The 23,035-nt window shown below is 38.6% G+C and overlaps 1 long non-coding RNA gene across 1 annotated transcript in view; it reads right to left on the minus strand.

Annotated features, from left to right (window-relative positions):
* The window catches only part of LOC139796703 (uncharacterized), a 71,764-nt gene extending 51,177 nt beyond the window's left edge, over nucleotides 1–20,587 (minus strand). The window contains exon 1 of the long non-coding RNA XR_011726107.1: nucleotides 20,525–20,587. This is a non-coding gene — a long non-coding RNA (uncharacterized lncRNA). The remainder of the gene's footprint in view (nucleotides 1–20,524) is intronic.
* Nucleotides 20,588–23,035: the final 2,448 nt, after the last annotated feature.

Here is a 23,035-nt window from a genome sequence, read left to right on the forward strand (position 1 = left end):
TTCAGGTTAACTTGGAGCCTATTCTGAGGTTTAGGGTTGGGTTTAGCTTAAGGGTTAGGGGACAGAGAGAAACAAAGCTGAGAGCTCCAGACACTATGAAACTGAAAAAGGGAAGCCAGGAGAAGGGTGAACTGTACCAAAAAATGCTCCCTGACAACATCCTCCTCTAGGTTACGGAAAGAGGTTTTGGACTAAGCCTCACCTTACCTGAAATTCTGGGTTTAGAATTAGCACCAGTGGAGAGACAAAGCCAAAAGTTGCAGATGTACTGTGGCTGCATGTTAGATTGCAAAGGAAAGATTAGAATGCATCAAGAATTTTAACAACTTATGAGCCATGGCTTCTCTTGTGGTTTAATCCCACAGCTAAGTTTGGGCTAAGGTTTGGGTTTAGGAGAGAGGCTAAGTCTAGAATTACAGGAAGAGTGGGTCTTCAAAGGGGTTGCTTGAGTGGTAGATAGCACAAAATTCTCTGACACTTTGCTTTTCTAGGAAATCACTCAGGTTCGGTTTGGAGCAAGACAAATCTACAGGTGAAGTGACACTGGAAAGATGCTGGCAGAAAATAACCTGGCTTGACTTCCAGCTTTCCTCTTCAGTATGGATTTGCTGGGGTTTCACCAGACTGTTTGTAATATTGGCTTCCATCACCAGTTGGGTATTCCCAACTTGCCTGTTGGTGTGTTGTGAGCCTGGACACTGACTGGCAATGCTACTGCCTCTGCCTGACTTGTTATCCCATTTGGCTTCTGGCCCTCTTTAAGTTAATTAAACGCTGCTCAGAGCAGCCCCATCAGTGTTTTGAGGTTTAGTTCAAGGCTGAAAGCAGGGACTTGATGAAAAAGTTCTTTTAAAATGTTTTTTTATAATTCTCTGTGAAGCCCATTCCTCCTTTGGAATTTCTTTTGCATTCCAACTCCACCTGGAGCAGGAGGCTTTGTTTCTATCTCCCCGTATTGCTCTCAGATATGCAGCTACAGTCTCAAGTTCTAGTAGTGGCTGTTGGACCACACTGGGACTCTGCCACTGGGACCAAAAGACAGTTTGGACACATTAATTCAGTTCTTGGATTCTTAGGACACTCTGACAACCAATTCTACTCCAGTCATGACTGAAAATATTGGCCTCCTGCAAAGAGTAACACAGAAGTAAAAAAACAATCACTAAGACTTCTTGAAGCATACAGAAGTGTTACCAGACTCAATGAAAGAAGGTAAGGAGACAAAGTCCCCTTTGTGCTTTGTTTCACCTAATTTCTCATTGATACCTAAGAAGTAGAACAGCAAAGGACAAGTCACGTGGTGCACTCGTCTAAGCTTAAACAAGGAGTGGGGAGGAATCCAGGAAGGGGTAATCAAGTGATTTGTGAGTTTCCCTGAGGTGTTCAGTGACAGATAGAAGGTTTACTGTTATCAGGGTAGGGCAGGCCTTGCCTGCTGAATATTGATCCGCACTTGCTGGAGAATTAAGTGAGCTATAAATCCAAAGCTTCCTTCTGCATGCTCAGCAAAGACACACATTGAGGAAAGTAAGAAAGAGTGAACAGGAGAGGTGGAGCTTGGAAACCCAGTGGAGCACCTAAATTGAAAGATCTGCTTCAAAATAATCTCAAGAAGCTTCTCAATCACCCTCTCTAAACATTTTAAATGTCTTAATGAAGTAATTAACAGCAGAGAAAGAGTAGAATGTTCCCAGGGCACAGAAGACAAGCCATTCATATGACAGAAAAGACAGAGGAAGAAAATGTACTGTACAATGCATTTAAATGACCATTCTGATGCTGCACATTGTTCACTTACAATCTCATTATTTTTTCTATTTTTCTCTCCTCAGCCTCCAACCTATCTAAATAAGGTGCCTTTCAGATCAATATCTATTTTGCATCAAAGTCTTTACAAATCTTAGCTTTAGTCTCCCTTTGCAAATGGCTTAAGTGAGGAGAAGCTTTATTTCTGTGTGGCGAACTGTTGCATGATTTTTTTTTTTCTCAAGAATAAAATTTGGTAAGAGAGGCTATATGTGTATGAAATTAATATAATTTTGACCTGTTTATGGCAAATATTACCTATGCTGTGTGTATTCCTGTGTTTGTATTTGCCCTTGAACACTTCCACTCAAATAACAATGAAAATATCATGACTAATTGTGTTCACTGGAAAATAATTCACATTCAAGGGCCGGAGTGAGGTTTTTGAAGCTGAATACGAAACACCATCTTGGAGTCCATGCTGAAGCAGGAATGATCTGATAGGGTAATTTTGCTTTAAGATAATGATAAATTCACTTTGAATAGCAACAGATTTTCTTGGAAAATTAAAATTTTAAAAAGGGCAACATAAATAAAATGCATGACAGAACTGAACAGATAACTGACTAGCGCAGCAAATAGAGAAAATCAAAGGTCTTGCCTTTTCTAAGGAGGCAGCTGGCAAGTTACTGACATAAATCACTCATTGAGGAATAGTACTGATTACAAATAAATAAAAATCATGTTAGCTCACAAAAAAAGAAAAAGGAAAAAATTGAAAAAAGCTGCAAATATAATAGCAGTGTTTAAGTTGTAAACCAACTTCTAATTTACAGCCAATGGAGGAGAAAGCTGCCCAACACCTGCTTTCTCTATGCCAGTCTAACTCTGCCTCTCAATATAGTTCAAGTGAGTGGCCGGTAGAAGCACTCCCTACCCTGCCTTCAGTGCCAGTGTGCTTGATTAGCAGAGATCCATTATCACTAAAATCAGGTAATTCTGCACGTGGCTAAGGTTCATTCACAGTATCATCTCTGGCACTGCAGCATCCAGCTTCTGCAGGGGCAGACAGATTTGTCAAGGAACCAGTGCTGGGACAGCAAACATGGTCCAGGGACAGTAACTTTTTTACAGCATTATACTCTAGGCTTAATTTCATCCTAGACACAATTTCACCTGCTGAATCAATATCACAACTCCCTGCCATGATTAAATTGTACTGAAAATTTCATCCAATCAGATCTAATTCACAAGACACAGAAACCAAATCCTAGAATCATAGAAGCGACCCATTGGAACCATCAAGTCCAACTCCTGTCCCTCCATAGGGCACCCCAAGGATCACACCATGTGCCTGAGAGCATCATCCAAACACTTCTTGAACTGGTGCTGTGACCACTTCCCTGGGGAGCTTGTTGGGCTGCCCTCTGGGTGAAAAAACCTTCCATAAAATCTAACCTAAACCTCTTTTGATTCAGCTTCCTACCATTTTCCTGAGTCCCATCTTCAGTCATAGGAGTGAAGAAATTAGTGCACTCCCCTCTTCCCCTCATGGGGAATCTGTACACTTCAGTGAGGTCACCCCTCCGCCTCCTTTTCTCCAAAATGAACAACCCAAGTGTGCAGCAGACAAACCTTTCTTGGGGCACAGCACTTTGAAGTCAAGCAGGTGTTCTTGCCAAGGTGCACAAACAGTGCTCCAATCTTGCTGCCTTTAGACTTGGCTGGCCTCGTTCAGTGCTTCTGCTCCAGACTCAGCTGACCACCTCCTCCTCTGGCTGCTGGAGAGGGAACTGAGCACGCATTCAGAAGTTCACCTTTTATTGGTCACCCAATCCTGCCCATGCGCAGCTGGGGTCAGCCCTAATTGGGCACAGGTGGGCTTAGCACAAGCTCACGCCTCCCACCTCGTAATTAGCAACACCTGACTGCCTCATTTCACTACACAAGTGACCTCAGGCACTCCTCGTAAGTCATCCCTTCCAGACCCCTCACCATCCTTATTGCTCTCCTTTGGATGCTCCCCAATACCTTGATGCCTTTTCTATAATGCAGTGCCCAAATCTGCGCACAGTCAAGTAGGCTCTTTTTTCTCTTATTTTCAGACACAGACAAATTTTAGGACATGTACAAGTATATCTTCCTCGTCCTTTGCAAGTACCTGACTTCCAGATGGTAATCATTCTGACTTTTTCTAAAGAAAACATTTTCATTTTCCTAATTCTTTATAATGATTATTTCATTCAGAGTACTAAATATGTAATACAAAACAAAAACAGAAGCCAGAATTTCAATTCCAAACTGTACAAACACAGTGAAAAGAAGAGAGAAGAAGAGGGGAGAGGAAAGCAGGCAAGGAGTATTCATGTTGGATAGTAAATTGAAAGAACTACTAAGTCATTGAATAAGCATGATAAATAGGATAAGGGAAGACCACAATTTTTTGACAGTCTAATTTAATTTTGGAAAAAATGAGGATACTAATAAACCTAATGTTGAAAAAAGTCAAGAAATTCAGCTGCCACAGTGTCCTAATCATGGAGTAAAATTTTTAACACTTTCTAGAGGAATTTGGAAAGTATTAAGATCTGACTCTGCTTTTCAAAATACCCTACAATTAAGGAGTAAAATCCCAGGACAGATTGTTTCAAAAGCTGAGCTGGAGGAAGTTTTTTCTTGATATTAAAGCCACTTTTTTTCCACAGTATTTCTAAGCTTCTATTTTGGTTTGATACAAACAGTTCTTCCTATCAGTCAGTATCAGTAGCTAATCAAAGATTTTCCAATGCAGTAGGAGCTGAGTTATTCTAGGACAATATTTGGAGAGAACATAAAAGTGAAAATGCAGTGATTTTCATTTCTAAGGCACCAAAGACTGGCAGGCTTTATTAATGGACTTTATTTATTTATTTATTGTGACAGCACTTAATATATTCATTGGTGAGTTGTGTGAAAAACCTCCTGGCCCCTGTGCTTTTAAAAGATGTTTTTTTCAGATTGATTTCCTGCACTCAGCTATAAGACAAATTCTGTGATTCCTAATAATATACAGAGTGAGGAAACCTGGGCAATAAAAGTCTTTATTATGTTGTAGCATGAGAAATGAGGGTAAAAAGATCTCAATTCAATCATAAGTGTATTCCCAACACAACAGCTATGGTAAATCCAGAGATGAAATGAAAGATTAATTCATGGAGAGAGATGGCAGTTTGGCAGCAGCATGTTACTGTCAGGCTGTTATTTTTTGCAATAATATCTTTTCTTTATGCTTCTGCATACAGGTTTGCATTTACATGAGGTTTCTGCATGACAAGAAGACTCCTTGTTCTTCTATCTATTTATTTACCAGAGGTTTCCTCTCATAGAAGATTAATACTGCTAATACTAATATATTGAATTTATATTAGCTTTTTCATACTGAGGGTTCCCAAGACACCTTTCACCGCCAGTATGGAATGGTTTAGAAAATTAGTGTATCTTTCTGCATAGAAACAGAGTAATTTATCTTCGAAGGGGCCACTGGACTTTACCTGCTCCAACTCTGTTCAGAACAGTTCTAATAAATGGAGGCCTTGTCCAGTATAATCTTGAATACCTCCAAGTCAGAGAGACTACCAAAATTTCTGGGCAATTTTTTTTCCAGTATAACCAGCCTCCTCAGGAATCACCAGCTTCCAGCTTCTCCTGCACAAGAGCTATCCCTACACTGCCCATGTAACCAGGGCCTCCAGCATTCCTCACGCATTCCCTGGGCTAAGCCATCCCTGTGCCTTGTGCCCCAGACTCAGTCAGTGCTCTGTGGCTCTGGAAACCATCTCTGTGTGGTCCTGTGCAGCACTGTGCTGGGGAAAAGGTCCCATGGGGCTCCGTCTGCCACCAGGAGTTCTGAAGGTTTAATCCAGTGCTCCTGAGCACAGCCCTGCTTCCCAGCATCAAATTCCTGCATGCCAGCAGTCTGCACCTGCCAGGCAGCATCCTACCACATCCTGCCTTCCAGCAAACTTTCTCATGAGGCAACCACGAGAAACCTCATGAGGCCATGAGGCACCCTCCCAACCAGGAGGTTTCATATCTGCATGTGCACTCTGCACAGGGTTTATTAAAAAGCTTTTCTGAAGCCTCTTGGAGATTTACTGACCTTTCAGAGAGGCCCCCGGTCTTGTAGATTTTTTTTTACTTCATGGTGTTACCACATACAGGAGCTGTCAAGATCTGACTTCCCCAATGTTTCTGTGTGGCCCTGGTGAGCACAGCCTGTGAGGAAGCAGCTGCAAAGAGCAGGAGTCCAGCTTGAGCAGGTAAGGTGCACACAAGTCATAAGCAGAAGGAGTAGGTGGAAGAGGGTATGAGGATGTACTCCTGATCTTCATCTCCTTCTCACTTCCATTCCTATTTCTTATCCAGCTCAATCATGCCATATTCCAGGTAGCTGAAGTGAGTTTCCAAACATTAGGAATTGATGGTGGAAATGAAAATAGGGACAGGAATTATCCAACCCCCAGGATATGTTTGGATGTAGAAGGAGGGCAAAAGAACTGCACAGAGGCCTTGATCGTGGTGATAACCCATGCAGCGCTGTGGAAGACAGAAAAGCTGGAGACCACAAATGTAAATGAAAATGCATCTTATAAGTTGATATAAATATCTCTTTCCCCAACATGTGGGAAGGAGGTGGAAAGCACCTGCTCCTCAATGATCTTCTCCCTTTCCTCCCTTCTGTCACTACATAGACAGAGGAGGAACTGGAAGATTGCAGGTGTAGGACAGCTGTGATGGATGCAGTAAGGAAACACCCTCCCACATTCATATGTTCACAAATAACCAGGGACAGAACCATGAGTGAAGCAAAGGCCGAGATGAGCATTGCCACTGATGGGGCAATTTCAGGTGGAGTGACGGTGCAATCAGGAATACCATTCTGATTCCAGGGGCAAGGAGGGAGGGAGAAAAGCAATGCTTTCTACTTCACAAACACAGATGGGGAGAGCTACCTGGGAATGTTAGGAACCAAAATAAGGTCTGTTCCCGTAAGCTGTACTGTCGTGAATTAAGGATTAGAGTCGGAGAGTTACACACAGTAAATTATATGTTATTAATCCTCTAAACACTGCAGTCTATGTCAAGACATCTTGCACAGAAAAAGCTACACATCCTGAGCTAGAAGGTGTTGGGGTTTTTGGTTTGGTTTTTTTTTTTGTTTGTTTGGGTTTTTTTTGGCTATTCCAACAGGTGAGAATCAAGAAATAAACCTTGGTCTGATGCAAAACTTGATACTTAACAAACTTCAAGGTGATGCTGTCACATCAGTTGTGACAGCAAATTTCTGGCTTCAACTTTCCTTTAGTGTTGCAAAGTTTTGGGGCTTTAAATTCAGAAGGCACAATATGACTCATCCTATCTAAAATTTTGAGATGCCTCTTTTCTTATTATTGGAATTACTAAGCCAACAAGAACACTTGCTGTGGGATAGGCTTGAGAAATAAACCAAGACAGACAGACACTTCTAATGGGCACAAAATGTACTTTTATCAAAGTGGCCCTGAAAACCTCCAGGAGTCTGTATCAGAGAACATGTAGATCTGATAAATAGCTAGAGCTAAAAGCATACTTAAAACATTCAATGTTAGAGGTTACAGATATTCAACCTCCGAATTCCTGCCTGTATAAAATATAGTATTTTGGAAGTATTTCTGAGGTCTAAGATTAGTGGAGACACTCCTTTTCTTTCTTTCTTTCTTTCAAATTATTTAACTGTATAAAAAGAGCAATTCTCTTTCTTTAGGTGGTACTGTAGCTGCTGTCAGGATTTAAAAGCAGCAACAGCCAGTCCTTGGGTTTCTTAATAAGAAACATATTTCATTCTTCTTGATCTTCAGTCATTTTTTCTTTCCTTATTGTGACTCTGAGCTTCATTCAACAGTTCTTTAAGCCTTCTCACTTTCTGAAAGGAACAGAGAAGGCAACTGTGTGCACAAATCTTTCTTCAGTTTGGATCTTTTTCTTGTGGTCTGAACAGATCTGACAAAGGTAGCAATTCAGGATGGGGCTTGAAAATACCCCTCTTAGTAACTAAATACTTAATTTTACCTGACATGGATAAATTTATGTACTAGATTTTCACCTCTTTGAATGAGTAGCAGCAAAAATCTCTGCATTTTTTTAATTTAAAAATCCATTTAAGCATAATTAAGATACATTTTATAAAATCAAGCAAGATACGAAATAAATAACTTCTAATCATTATAGACACCCTTAAGTTTTCTTTTTTTCCTTTAGATTATCATTCAGAAGTATTCCACCCCATAATGATGCAGGAACAACTCTGTTGCCCATTATATGTCTACTGATGATGCCCAAATTATTTTTTGTTAAGTACGTTTTGCTGAGGTATTTTCAACAACTTAGATGTTCCAATTTGTGTCCAGCATTCATTAACAACACTGGTTAAAGTAAGACATTTGAAACCTTGAAACAACCTTCAGAATAAGAAATTATTGATGGCAACATACTCACCAACAATACTGGAACAATGTAAGTAACAAACCAATTTGAAACAGATCTCTGTCAAAAGGGATTCTATCTCACTAGTGCTTTAGCACAGGGCATAGAAAGGACTCTGTTATTGGAGGAGTACAGTATGAATTGTCAATTATCCTGCTGATACCCCAAGAATAACCAACAATGTAAGGGCAATCTTCTGTTTTCTCGAGGGTCTCAGCATTTCAACAAATTCTGAGGCTGGATAGCTAGCCCCTTTACCATCCTATGGGAATTCCTGAGATTTTGAAATTTTAAACAGCTTGTATATAAGTGACCACTAAATACTGAATCTGTGTTTTGCTTCATCTCTTACTTGAAAAACATGTTATGTGCCTGGATCAGATACAGGCATGCATAGTTTCAGAATCAGCCAGGGTGAAAGGGTTTTATGCTTATCTTGCAACGGCTACAGGAAGTCAGATGACACTTTATACAAGTTCACTGCAGTCTGGTACTTGGGAGATTAAAATCTGGATTTACTCTGCCCTTGCAGCCCAGATTTAATGGAAAAAAAAGTTTTAACTGAGAGAGTCATGCTGCAGAACTGCTAATAGTAATTATGCCACCCCAAATACCAGCTCTCTTATGCCTGCTGTTGAATAACTATTTGATGTGCATTTCCACACAAACAAGCTGAATACATTACCTTCAAACACGTTTGTTATTATGAAAAAAGTTTTTTTCTTCAATTCCCTCTGCTGGAGTTGTTCCATTTTATATAAATATTAATTAATTGAGCCTAAGAAAATAAGAAAAGAAGGGCACAAAATTGCCTATGTATCCTAGTGATTAGAGTACCAGAAATTATGAAGAGTAATGGTTCAAGACTTTATTTCCAACCAGTTCTTTTAGATTACTATTTCTGCTCCCTATAGTGTAACAGTACTCTGTAAGATTAAAAAGCATGCATTATTTTTTACAACAACACCCTTATCTACATTGCTTATAAAGTGGATTAGTAACACATAGCAAGCTACTAAAAAGCTATTTTTCTCTCATGGTATGACTGTTTATACTGAAAAAGTGTTCGTGAGAGGGAAGATCTCTGGTGTATAAGGCTGCAAAAGGATTTTGGAGATGAACATTTGACCCCTGGAACTGTCAAGACCCTGCTTCAATGCACTCGTGTTCGGAAATTCAAAAGCAGTCTCCTAAAATCTTATTGCTCCTTAGTCTGTATACAGGTATGTCATGATAAAATCCAGCCATTTGAGGACATCATGAAAACAGTCCCAGGTTAGCCAGCAGGAAATATTCAAATGAGTGTGAACTATAAGGTTTTAAGGACTGCGAGATATAAACCCTAGTCTTCCCAAATAGCACTAAATCTCTACAATAATTATTTCATATGGAAAGGCTTTCTCTTTCATTCATAGAAGGAGTGGGCTCAGAAAGGTGTTAAGCCTGTATTCTATGTTCACATATGTTCACACTCATGTTCACATATCTACTCCCTAAAGAACATCCAAGTGATCAGCAAGTGAAAAAAGGGTGTGGGTATCTTAACCTACTAACCCCTTCTACCATTAGTGCTACTCACAGGTTGCCATCAGCCTGAGTCATTCAGCTGTTTTCAAACTTCCAGCTCTGGTTGTCCACAACTCCCTCCTGAGCTCTTTCTGAGCTAGAACCTCCACACTTTTTCCTGAGATGAGATTAATTCCCCAGATTACAACCTCCCCTAGAACTGGATTTTCTTCCCATAGCTATATAAAAGTAAATGTATTAATGTGCTATGATAAAGAGCTACAAGGAACACTACTACATACTTGCACTCACATATTTTATCCCTCTCTGCTTCCAGAAAGCCAGCCACCTGCTGTCCCAGAAATCCCATACCTAATACACTCCTTGCTCCTAGTCAGCATACTTCATTTGCTCAGTGCACTGCTGTAAGTCCAAGATTTCTGCCTGTTTTTTACTGAGCATTCTATCAGGGAATTCAAAATTACAGACATCATTAATTACATCATCATTAATTTGCACAGCATTCTAATAACAGTGGAAGCACCCCCTTCCCTCAGTACTATGATGCAAAAATATTAAGTACAGAGCTGCTTTATTCAGAGATGCTCAGGCTAGATCATTTTTGGATATCTACAGCAACAGAATTCCAGGTTTATAAAGCCTTCAGAGAGGGCTTAATGAATGTAAGCTTCCTGACTTCAGTGGAAGCAGTGTAGAACTCTCTAGATTGCTCTCTAGATTTGGTTGCTTAAAAATCAGCAACCCCACTGGGTTTCAGCTCTCAAGTTCTTCTCTGTGTCTCAAGTCAACATCAGTAAAAATCAAGATTTAATAATAAAATGTATTTGGAACAACATAACTTTTTTTTTTTTTCTGGTCACACAATTATTGCAGAGATTACCATAAACTGAAATTGGGGGCCTTCTGTAGGGAAAAACACAAGTACATAAAGTAATGACATTACCTGTCCAAGGAAAAAGAAGAAGGATCTATGAAGAAAGAGACACAGAGAAAGATTCTTAAAGTCAGACAGCAAGTAAGACATTGATTTCCTGAGTGCTTGGCCATAAATAGGTCTTGTTAAGATACTGCAGGTCAAGTATGGACTACCATATTGTAACAGCAAACCCATAACCTGTGCTGATGAGGTAGAAGATGGTGGGGAGGGACATTATTCACTGTGGGTGGACCTGCAAGTGAATGCTGTATTAGACAATGTTCAGTGGGATGTTACAGTGATGCAAGACCTATATTGGTAAATACCTGAGATGTCTCATGCAAAGCTCTAATTAGACACACAGATTCAATAATAATTTCCTTCCCTTCGACTGAGCTAGAGGGTTTTGTTCTGATTTTTTTTTACTCACTAAAATGAAACAGAAGCTCGATTTAGAACCCTGTATCATTTCCCAGGGACTAGATTAGTATTATAGACTATTTGTGACCTGTAAACACTTTGAGACTTTTTATTTCTAAAGCATAGGTTATACCTTGTTGGGATTTGTGTGAAACAGGCTCATTTTACATTGGTCTGAGGTCTGTGAAATTGTGTTGATACAACACGTCCCAGGCTGAATTTGCTCTTTTCACTGTAATCATTAGTTTTAATCCCTTAGTTTTTAATTCATTGTTGTTTTCCTCCCAGGACTGCATTCTTGTATTATGGACTGGTAATAATGCTTGGTATTTATAGAGCACTTTATGTTCTCACATCACTGTGTAAGTATTCATTATTTCATCACTAAAGATATAAAATAATTCAGTCCTATTTTAGAGGAGTGAAATGGAAGGCATTGAAACAATGAGAACTTCGGTTTCAAAACAAGTCAGTGACAGAAATAGGGTAAAAATCAGACACCTCTGACTTCTGGGCTCATGGTACCTACCAATTCATGGCACTTAACAAAATAGTTGCTAAAATTAATCAAAGGAAAAAAACCTAAACAGCTAGCAACTTACAAAGGACAGCATGTGTGACAGACTAAAGCACCATTATTATAGAAAGCTCAGCATAATAATTAACTTGAAAAATCTGTGACATTTATTTTGGATAAAGATGAAAATACAAGTTGTGATTGTGAAAGACACTTCCTCAATACAGGTTTGAATCACATTTTTCGTAAAGAAACTCATCAAATAAATTGCATCACATTTTTCTTCAACTAGGGACCTTAAAAAAAAAATCTTTTTTAACTTTGTCTTTATCTCTTTTTTTACTAGTTTTAGATGAAATATTCTTTTATATGGGATCAGACCACTAGATTAGTTTTTATCCAGTCAGTAGATTGAAGGTGTAATACTCAATGCATGAAAAACTAGATAAATATAAAATTTTGAATTGTTTTCAAAGAAAGACGTACTCCTGCAGAGGTCATTTCCAATCTTACATTTTCATGAAATAAAATCAATCTGTTGACATTTCATTGTCTTGGGGAACTGAGTTGAGTTTCAGCATTACAAAACACTAAGAAAACTAGGCAATAAATTTAGAAAGTTAAATGCTACCCTCTCCTTGCTTTCCTCATTAGAAGACAATGAGACACTAGAAGGTGGTTACCCTCTGAAAGTCAAAAGACTTTAGAGAAGAGAGCAACTACAAATAACCAAGTTACCATGTCGGACCAAATTATGTGTTCTGCGCTGATTCTTCCTAATTGATTCCTTACACACCCCTACACTTTTGCAATTGCAAAGTAATTTACTCAACATCTGCAGTGGGCTGGAAGCAGATAAATAAAACGGTCTGGCTGAAGTGCTAAATCCTACACAACAGTAGCTGGTTTGTACGTGAGCAACTGTGCTGTAAGGACCCTGAGCACAAACTCTCCCATCCTGGGGGTTTGCCTGCCTGAGCTCAGAGCCAGCTACGACACAGTGCAGCTGAGTGAGGCAGCTCCTCTTCCTTCTGGTGACATGAGAAGGGGCTTTCAGACTGCTCTGGTGGGTAGTTTGAGCAAGAAGAGGCCCATGGGAGCTGATTTTAGGCAGAAGCTCTTGGATTTGACTCCTGCCTGAGCTGCAGCTCAGGCTACAGATGAGGTGTCCTTTCTTTTTGTACAGTAAATAGTATGAGAGCTCTAAATTTTGGCGTACAGCACTTATAATGTTTAGAAACACATCAGGCAGTAAGATGCGATCCAGAAGTTCCAACTAATTTAAGCTTGTATTGCTGGTCAAGAGTGAAATGCAAATATTTTCAACAAAGCAATGGAGAAAAAACTCAATTTCTTCCAAGTTTCAGTTCAATAGCTGGAGTCATTAGCTATCAGGAGGTTCCCCCTTGAACTTCTGCAGTTGTTCTGGAGAAGCACATTTTGGTCTTTAATAGGTGCCATGCTATATTTGTTGTATGAACATTGCAGTTGCCTTGAATGCCCCTAGAAGGCTACATATGTCCTCTGAATGCCGGAAATACCCTAGAATCCTACATGTAAGCAACTAAAAGAAGCCTATGGTTGCTACGCTATTTGACATGCACCTGGGACTTTGTGAAAAAAAGAATGGGGTTGAAAACTGAAATTAGCTTTCTACTCTGGAGAAATTTCTCAGTGTAGAAAACAGCCATCTCCATGTCCATGTCCTTGACTTTGCTGGAAGACTCCTGCATGACTTCTCACTACAGCAAAGGTTTTCTGGGAATTCCGCACACTGCAACCACTGCAACCACTCACACGTTCAGTATTGAATTTCTGTGACATGGAGGCAATCAGGCAGACTTTCATTAGACAATAAATGATTGATTACCTCAGCAGATATCAGTACCACATATTAACCTTAAACAAGTACTATGGTTCTTATGCTGAGGAGCTTTGGTTGCTGGTGTCTACCTGCTGAGACTGGTGCTTGCAACGGCAGATTTGAAATCAGTATCTGTCTCTGTAACTATACTTTATCCACCATCCCTTATCTATGGCTCCCCTGGAACAAGGCAGATGAGTTCTCAAAGAGGAATATCCCCCTGGAAAATCACATCAGCAGGGACAGCAAATCATTGACTGAATATACCAATAGCATTAATGCCTTGCTATTGGTTCTCAACTAGAAGTCACAATGTAATAACTGAAGAGGTGGCTGCAACATCTGCTGAACTGTGTTTCTCAGCTGCAAATGGCTTAAGTGCTTTCTGACTGTTACTATTACTGGCAAACTACTTCCAGCTCTGCCATTTTGGCTTTGCACTGACCCATGCTGAGAAGGCTCACACAGCTGAGAGCAGCCAAGAAGGGTAGTTCCTTGGGACCCTGCCAAAGGCTGAAGCCTTGGTTCTCTCCCTTTGTATTCACATTTTTTAAGAAGCAAGTTCAATTTCACGATGTGAGCTCTCCCACAGGCCATCTTTTATACTGCCTGTATTTGCTTTGATTTAAGTAGATTTGAAAACATATGTGAAAGCAAGATCTCTTTGCTTCTAACACTACCTTAGAATCTGAATAAACTGCCTGTGTAGATATATTCTTGGAGAGCACATCTACAGCAAGTCACTTTCACCTCATGAACATTTTAATAAACTGACTTGCATTGTGTGACATACCATGAGATAGCTTTCAGTGCTTGTGGCTCTGCCAAGTGGAAGATTATTCTGAAGTGTGTTTTTTCTCTTGGAAAAAGGGAAGAAATCATTCCAGCTACACGAGGTGAAGTGCTGTCATCTTCCACTAAAAGATGGAAACCTTCTGCCCTTTTTTCCAAGGGGTTTTCTTGTTTTCCAAGGGTTTCTGAATGGCTTCATAGAATACCAATAAAATATATGAGGTCACATAAAAACACCCCTAGGAATATCCTAGACAAAGTCAGTCTGGCCACATATGCTTATATATAGAAGTATCCAAGGAAAAAGAATTCCAGCAACTAATACTTTTTTAGCCATATCTACCATTATTAAAAATCAAACAAACAAAACCCGAACTGTTTTTAACTGGCTTATCCCCTAAAAGAATCTTTCACAGCAGCAATTTTAATGCTCTTTCTTGATGATGAAAAAACTCCACAGCAGCACACCATGTTACCTTTGATCAAAATTTACTTTTTGAAGTGAGAACACCAAAAAAACAGCTCTCTAGTAAGGTCTTAATAATTACTCGTAATTGCAGGATGAGCACTGATCACACACATGAACAGCTGAAACTAAGGCCACACCTCTTAACCCTATGTGCTTAAGCCAAGCATGCTAAGAGAGAACACACAATTTAATTTGTGGTGTCCTGTTCTTTATATATTACCTTCACTGAAGCAAAATTAAGATAATATAGCTGAAATAATACTCCTGCAGAATACATCACACTGCAGATTAAGGCTTTAAACAGCTGTACAGTTCTGTGAATTTGCCTCTTTTTCTTTCCCTCATTTTGACTTCTCCTGAAGAAATATCAAAGAACATAAAAAAGCCTCAATCTTTTCCAAACAGTGAAAGCAATTTCAATTCTAAACCCTTTATACTAAAATGTGGTGTTCTATTTATGACTTTTACCGTAAGCAGAAACCAAGGAATGAAATTCTTAGGAAAAGATGCTTTAATTTTTTCCATCTGGAAGTGGAAGAACCCAGTATCTCATAGTATATCTTTTTATGGAGTTTCCAAACCAGGCTGTCTTTCTGAAGATACTTGACTTAAGTTACAGCACAGTTGTTGAGGAAAACTTTTGCATTGGCTTGTGTTGCAGAAATAAAGCTCTTAAGAGAATTTTTATAATGACTACTGTTTTAGATTCTCACTGGATATAAGCAAAATTAGTCCCACTCCTACATGGATCCAATTTTACTTTACTCGTCCAATCGATGCAAAATGATCTACCCATAAGAGTCTGATACTTGCCTAAACTGATCTCTGAGTATTTCTTGTGAATGAGACAGTACTTTGAAATCATGCAGAGTTGTAGATGTTAAAAAAACCTTGCTGTATCACACCTTTACTGGTATTTATTAAAGATTCCATTTTAAGGATCTGTAATCTGAGATGTAAATGGCAAAGTGACTTCTCAACAAACAACAGCAACAAACACCTAAATCCTGATCCTTAGATTATTTACAATATATTTAGTCTCCTTTGTGTAAATTAAGGTCAGGAGTGGAACACAAATGAAGCAACAGCTATAGTGTGTTCCCTCATACTGTGATAAAGCTTATGCTGCTCACTATTTGCAATTAGATAGCTCTCTTCAGCTTTAATAACTCTCCTTCCTCCTTAATTGTTTTTGATCAGCATGATCTTCTCAAGCATGTATGAGTCAATTCTATCTTGTACGAGAAAGAGTTCTGAGGTCTTCTCTGGCATCAGCAACTGGCATAAATGCTAATTAAAAAAAAAAAATTAAAAAAATCAAGCCTGATAATTGTGAATTATTTGCTTTCTCATCCCAATCTGATAAAAGAATAATTTTGAGGAAGGATTCAGAGTCAGGGTTCATCAATGAGTTCACTCCAGACTAATTTCCCTTTTCAGAAGTATGAAATGGCTGCTGCCGGAGTATGGAGCTGAATTTTATCCGTCCCATTCAGGGTGAGATGAGTAGGCTGTATCTTTGTCAGCCATTTAATTTGGTCAATGCAATTTAATTATGCTTCCATGCAAAACCATCTGTGACCTTCCATCTGCTAACAAAATTCACCAATTCCCGCACAGACACACACAGTCTTCAAACAAAAGAAGAGTGTACTCCTGGAGGCATGAAAGAAATAAGATTTCTGACTATTGCAGCTGGAAGCTGTCTTTCCAGAGAGCTGGTAGACAGGAGCTTGCCACCTAGGTTGGCTTTGAAGGAACAGACTTGAGAAACATCAGTTCACAGCAAACTACAAGTGCCTAGGTGAGCTGACAGAAGCCAAAATTATATATTACAGTTTGTCCTGTGCAGGACAAATATGGCTTCAGGAGTGTGAATAACCTTTTTTACCTACAGAAATTTGACACAATACTAGGGGAAAAAAAAATCATACCCTTTTGGTAAGCTGAAAGAAAATGATGGAAGTAATGAATATGTGTTAGATGTATTGGTGCAGGGAGGTTGGAATAAATTTCTGTCTGATTGATATTAGGCATAAGCTTTATGCTGTGTGAAATTAATGTCACTTTTTTTCTGTGCCGTCCCTACCTGCTAACAGAAATGAGAAGAGTAGTATCTTGCTAAACCACAGGATGTTGCTCTCAATCCATACCGGATAGGCAAAGCTACCAGGGTGGCTGAAATCCCCCATGAGGAGCAGGGCTGGCTGAATGTAAAGCTGCTCCTACCTGCCTGTAGAGGACCTCAACTTCTCAGTCTTCTGAGCCTGTATCCATCTCCATGCTCTAGTCATAGCAGACTTCTTAGTCTCAATGATGCCCCTAACACTATAGCTCTGCAGGTATGCATTTATTTCTAACATCATTCTTCCAAGAATCTCAAAGTAATGCAATACTTTGGTATTGTGATGTCCCTTTTTTTAAGGAAATTGCAATATAAGGAAGTGACTAAGATCACATGGGAAAGTCTGAGACGAAGCTGAGAAGAAAATCTGAGTTTCCTGTGAGCCAGTCCTGGCACATTCAGCCAATTATTTTAAATCTGGAAGTGCAGGTAAAATGAGGATTGGATTTTCAAACAATATGTCTTTCTCCACTATTAAATAGGAAGGAAGTCCAGGCTCCTCTAGCTATAGACCGGAGGGGCTTTTTATTAATAGTGATAGACTGAAGTTTCTTTTCAACAAGGTGTATGTAGAACTCTGCCAATCAAAGCAAGTCTTTTCTTATTTCCAAGTTGGTGTCACAGTTACTATTTTTTTCTTCAACAAATAAGAAGTGGAAGTACTCCAGTGCCAGTTCCTATTGTATAGCTCCTCAGGCATGTGATTGCCTCTTTCAACTAAACCTGGAAATTCTTTCCAAAGTATGTGTTACTCACAGGCTGAAATAAAAAGAAAGGAAAAAGAAATCTCCATGCTTTTCAATACATGGTTTTATAAATATCAACTTCTCTTGATAAAAGAAATGGAACTTTGGAACTTGGTGAGGCATCGAAACTGAATGATGTTTTGTTCTCTCTCTCAGACTTGCTCTTTTTTGTTTGGCCTGTTTTTTTTTTTTTGGTTTTTTGCCACACTTTTAAAGAACACATTAGTAAGAAATGAAAAAAATTGATAAGCCTTTGTAGATTAATGAGAATAGGTGAAATAAAAATGTTTAAAGGACATTTTTCAGTGACAAATAAGATAAAAAGTGCTGCATGAACTTAGTAATTTTTTGAATACATTTTGTGCTAGGTGAAGAATAGATTTTAGTTTTGAGATAAAAAGGACAAATTCATCTGGAGCTATGTCCCATGGATCTTATATATTTTCATGCACTGCTGTAATCTGGAGTTACAGCCTAATCATAATTCAGTTCCTGTCTTTACTAAAAGCATGTGCCTCTAATTTGCAATCAATTTCTCCTCTTGACACATAGAAATAATGAATGTCCTCATCTACAGCTGGAGACAAAGGGAGAAAGGAGTGTGCACTATTTCACAGGCTGGAATCTTTGGGCATTTCATTACCCTAGACTTTGGTGCCTGGGTACCCAAATCATGCCAATATTGTGCTGTAATCACTGTGTGAATAATGATTCTCTACTTAAATTTTTCCCCCACCTCCTTTGAACATACAATTTGAATCACTGCCTAACACAAGTGAGAATTTGATGGTGCCATCTCATGATGTGGAGCCTGATGCAGTGTAAAATATATGGTTTTACCACACTGAGGTTTTTCATGAAATATCATATAGTTTCCAAAAGCTGGTATTTGTGGACATACTAATCTCTGTATGTGTCACAGCAACTATTATTTTTCTCTGATTACATGCTTGTCTTTTGCTGAACAAAAACTTGTAAAAGAAACAGTATCTGAAAACACTTATTGTTGAGAATAAATATGCAGCTTAAAATCCCTCAGTCTTATGCTTGATTTTCAAGGCATAGCTATGAAACTCATTTCCCACTGTGTAGAGATTTTGGTGAAGTTATATTGTGCTAAACCACCAAATTTAGGAAGACTAGATGACACTTAATCATAAAGAAATTCTATTACATTTGTGTTCCACTCCCAGTTTTACTTGGAATGAGACTTGCTTAAACATCTATCATGGCTTTTTTTTTTTTTTTTTAATTTTAATTTGACTATGGCTGAGATCTTCACACATGATTTTTGCTAAGTAAAATATAAACAGAGAACATAATGATGGGCTTTCCATTAAAAGACTTTTAGCCAAGTACACCAGAAGAATAAAAATTAAAGGGAGAAACATATGAACCAAGCTCAATACAGTCATGAGAAGTCTCTGCCAGAAATCCCTCCTGATAGAAGAAATAATCTGCAATTCTGGAACAAGAGGATAAGTTTTCTCACTTGCAGTGGTGGAGGTCTAAACCGGGGCTGAAGAGAGAAAGACAAAGATGGTACTTATCACTCATTTCACCTGACACTAATGAAAATACTGCTAGGTTGGAACATGGAACCTGCTTGACAGCAGCACCAGATGATGAAAAGAAACAAAAAGGAGAGGACAAATGCTGCGATGTACGGAGACCGTAAACACACTTTAATAAAAAGACCTGCACCCAGCTCCACTAAAATTTGGCCAGCTCACTACACCTGGCATAGTTTCTATACTTGCATGTTTAGGATTTCATCTCATCACTGCAATGGCACACCAGTTATTTAATGGCACACATCAATAATCTTCTGTAGTCAAAGAACTGGACGGTATTAAGGGTTCTAAAAAGAATACTTCACAATGAGTACAACATCATGACAATTTAGACTTCAGCAAAGACGATTTAAAACTGTAATGAATATTCAAGAAGAGTTTTGAAAGACAAATACTTAGGCCTTTCTGGGCCATTTTTCCTATTGTATTATAAATAATCTGTTAATTAGACCTCTATGAAATATGCATATGTTAATTAAGGAAAAGCTTACAGCTCACTATATATGCAATTTATTTTGTTTCTTAATAAGCAAGGCTTGTAGCTGAGGCTAAATTCTATGGGAAATAATTGATAGTCATAGAAGTCACTTCCAACAAAAACCTGTTGAGAGAAAGGGAGCCTAACTGCTCATAAAAGTGATGTATTATAACATTAATCAAGACAATAGATTCTGTATAAAACCAAAAGGTCAGCTACTGTGAAAAGTAGGGGAAAAGAGTGGATATAAGAGGTTACCACTTAAGACATTTTGTGAGGGCACCACCTTTCAAATAAAAAGTTCCTGAGAGTCTTTACAAAAAACATGGTTGGTATCATTCACCCAATTCAGTAAATTAGTCAGCTCTAGAATGAAACAAGGCAGGCAATAAGAAAAAGGGAATCTCTTTCATTAATCTTATGCTCGAAGGGAGGACTTTCTTAGTAACGGGCAAATAATTTTAAATGACATGCAAGTAAAGAACACACACTGGTTTTTGTTCACAAATACTTCCATTAACCAAGAATTTGAGTCTTTTTCTCTTCAAAGGACAAATCCTGCTAATATCAAAGAGAATTAATTTGGGGTGTGATTATATACTCCCAATAGCTGATTTGCTGCCACTGCTGACTACTTGTTTATGGCATAGGAGTAAAGCAGTAGGAAAACGTTATTCCTCCTGTCTTTCACTTTCAGATAGGTTACAAAGATATATTAGAACAAAATACTGGAAACATGGTATCTCCAAGACCAGTGATTGTAGGCAATAATTCAACAACAACATTCAAATCCTTATTACATCAGCTAGTTCTATGCCTGTCAGTCACAGTCTCTTGAAATTTACAGACCTCATTTTGAAGAGCAAACCCTGCAGAAAAGAATTTCATCATGACTCCTGTTGTTCTCTAACTGATTCTGTTGATCTCTAGCCTGTTCTGATTCTTCTTCTCAGCTTCTATCTCTGGATCCGTATTTAGTTTAGGCTTCCACACTCCTCTGTCTCACTGTCTCGTATTTCCATGGATTAATCTATCTACTGCCTCATGTCCCTTCACAACAAGCCCAATTTCACTGTCAAGGCATTTGTCTCCATCTTCTTCTTGGAATACTTACTCCAGACAGTTTCTGCCTCATGCATTGTCTTTCAGGCATGAGTTTTGAAGGTAACAGTAATACTCCAAATGGAAATATATGAGGAGCTTCAGCAATACCAGCCAGTGAGGAAATATTCCGTTTACTATGGGAGACTAGTGAAGAGCCCTCACTGTTCTTCAATATTAACTTTCAGTGCCACAAAATGCTTGAAATGTGAATAGTAGCTTTTTCCTTCTTATTTATCTCTCAGCGTTTCTCTATTTGTTTACTCATTTACTGGAACCAAGTAATTCCACCTAACCTTCAGGGATTTTGTTTGCTATAATTTCAGAGGGAGGGGGGGAAGAGAGACAAGTTTAAAAATGCATATGTTGTCCTTACTGTGCTGTAACAAGATTGGCATGGTACCAGTGATGTTTGAATTTCTCTCTTAGGAAGACTAAGATAGTTCAACCAGCTGCACTGAAATTGCATTGAAAATGGATACTTTGCAAATTCTCCCCATAAACGAAAGTTTAAATTACAAAAAGCCGTCTGACCGGTTATCACTTAGTAAAGTGCTTTACAATTTGCATATAAACTTCATTTCTTTTCTAATTACACTGAGTAAAATGCATTCATTTTGCTTTTGATTACAAGCTGGTCTTGCCAAACACCTGTGACTGCCACAAATTCTAATTTGTTATTTATTTACTTCAAAGCAATCATATTATCTAAATGATTCAAACCATCAAAGACCTTAATTATTGATAGTCAATTTGATAGGGTTATTCCTTCCATGTCCTTGGGCTGAAGACATTTCTCTGATTTCTTTTCCTCAAGTACACTCTTAGCCGAGCAAGAGGACACGATTCTGCTATTAAGTGTATTGGAAATCACATTCTTACTTAATTGCAACTAGATTTAGACAATACTAAAGAGCCAAGACTGACAGCTACAATCTGCTGGCTATTTGAGATAAACAAAAATATTATCTTTCTTTCTAATTTGATGGTAAAAAAAATGTTGCGTATGTAGGACATGTATTCTGTAATTCATCAGACCAGTCTCCTCACCACTTATATTGTATGAGTACCTTTCATGTATTCCAGACAGTAATACTCCAAGTTTACACTACTGCAACAAATATGCACCTGGTGTGTCCTCTTGTCATGATGAAACTTCTATGCTGACAAATTAATTAGAACATTTAAGTGGGTTACAAAGGGATAATGTACATTTAATGTGGGTTACACATGTCAAAAAGGAAAATATTTTTCAAGTCCTTATTACAAACAAGACATATTTACCTAAAATGCATGTTTTAGGGTGCAGATGTGCATAGCCCTAGTGCATACATGTGCATGGGTATCACAACATAAATTTTCAGGCACAAAACCCCTGCAAAAAGCTGCACTCTGTCTGTAAGCCATGCCTTTGTCAGTGTCTTTGACCATCAGAGCTACTATACTCTCATAATGCCTTGCAGGTATATTATATAGACTCATTACTAGTTGCTGAAGATACTCAGAGCTTCCTTCAGATAATTTGTACTCATTTCATTCTCTACTAGCCTTTTTAAGCTTTAACATGCTTAAATGTTCATGTTTAAGAAGTCTCATACTCGGGCTGAGGCTTTCATAACACCGATAATAGAACCCACAGAACGCATATATCCCTACCTAACTTCCTTATCTCTTATCTTTTTCATTTACAGCAAGACAACTGTCTCAGACCCTATTTGAACTATGGTTTTCCTAAGGATGGTATAGTTTTCTGTTCTCATTGTTCTTTTAAGTATATTCATAGGTTGACTTGTGATATGACTGCAAGTACTCCTTTAATCCTTCTCATTCCTTTTAGACTGGGCTGGCATCAGCTGTTTCATTGTTTGACCGGTAAATCAAAGATTGTCCAGCTTGAATGCATGTCACAGAATATAATCCACTCAGGTACCTTAGGCCTGGTATTGCATGATTCAGATCTGTAGAGAACCCTGACCCATAGGAATCAAGGAGTAAATTGAAAAGGAAACACACCATATCCTATACAATACAAAAGCGTAGATGTAGTATATACAAACTGCATACAGATGCACGCCTACACTGTACCTGAACTCACACCGTGAATTAGGCTTCTGGCTGTAAAAAACAGATCAGTTCTGTGGCTGAGGAGTGAAGCAAACCTATAAATGGATTGTGTGTCCCAGCCATACTGTAGTACCTCTTCAGAATCTGTACTGCTCTTCTGTACGTGCAGTACTGATGTATTAATAGACTGTTTAC

Source organism: Heliangelus exortis, chromosome 5, assembly GCF_036169615.1.
Source record: "Heliangelus exortis chromosome 5, bHelExo1.hap1, whole genome shotgun sequence".
Lineage (NCBI taxonomy): Eukaryota > Metazoa > Chordata > Aves > Apodiformes > Trochilidae > Heliangelus > Heliangelus exortis.